At 40.2% G+C, this 1,077-nt stretch overlaps 1 protein-coding gene across 2 annotated transcripts in view; it reads right to left on the reverse strand.

Annotated features, from left to right (window-relative positions):
* Positions 1 to 1,077, reverse strand: part of NCOA7 (nuclear receptor coactivator 7) — a 245,799-nt gene that overhangs the window by 222,981 nt on the left and 21,741 nt on the right. The window lies entirely within an intron of this gene.

Here is a 1,077-nt window from a genome sequence, read left to right on the forward strand (position 1 = left end):
ATAGATGTTGGTAAAGTTAGAAATTAAGATGTAGAACTTTGTTTAATATTAACTAGTCATTTTAGGGAGGATTAGCGAGAAACAGAGTCACTCACAGAAGGCAGACATTATCACGGTAACTAAGGAGTAACTATAGAGTACAGAGATGCAGGAATGTTTGGTGACCTTGTGTTCCTCTTGTACCTTTGATGTAACAATATAATATTTGATTGATTTGTAACTGCTTGTACGTGACTGTTAGGAGATCATAGTATATTCTAAAAGGGATATAAGAAGCAATAATTTTTTTTAAATAAAGAGAGTCATCAGAGAGAGTCATTATTACCATCATCTGCCTGAGACTCAAAATGACCCATTGACTCTTTGAGTGTTTTTTTGTTTTTCATTCACCGAATCCGTACCTCCCTCCGAGTTCTTACAAATTGTCAAGGCTGGTCCCTGGCATGCATGTAGATAGAACTGGGGAGGGCACACAGAGTAATATAAAGAATAACACCTAAGTAATAAAGCAAGCCAATAATTAGTTAACGTGTGGTGTAAATTGCTAAATGCCTGGTTTGGAGGTTTAGGGTTATGGTTTCATGGGCCATACCTTTTAATTGGCTTAAAAACCTCTCTGGTGGTGTGCTGTCGAGTCATCTCCAACTCAGAGTGACCCTGTATAAGGTTTCCAAGGAGCAGCTGGTGGGTTTAAACCCCAGACTACGCAGTTAGCAGTGCAATGCTTATTCTATAACAACATACTAGGACTCCAATAAAATCACAGTAGTTGTTGTTGTGAAGTGCCACTGAGTCGGTCCTGACTCATAGTGACCCTGTATAGGCTTTCTAGGGAACAGCTGGTAGATTTGAACTGCCAACCTTGTGGTACCAACTCATAGCAACCTTATATAGGGTTACCAATGAGTGGCAGGAGAGTTTTAAACTGTTGACCTTGCGGTTCAAACTGACCCTGTGGTCCAGTGACTATCCTACAGTGCCACACCAGGACTCCAATCTCTCTAGTATTTCCATTTTACTTCCTGGTTTTTGTATAGTACCTAGGGGTCTAAATACTTGCAAGTGACCATCTAAGGG

This window comes from Chrysochloris asiatica, unplaced genomic scaffold (assembly GCF_000296735.1).
Source record: "Chrysochloris asiatica unplaced genomic scaffold, ChrAsi1.0 scaffold00013, whole genome shotgun sequence".
Classification (NCBI taxonomy): Eukaryota; Metazoa; Chordata; class Mammalia; order Afrosoricida; family Chrysochloridae; genus Chrysochloris; species Chrysochloris asiatica.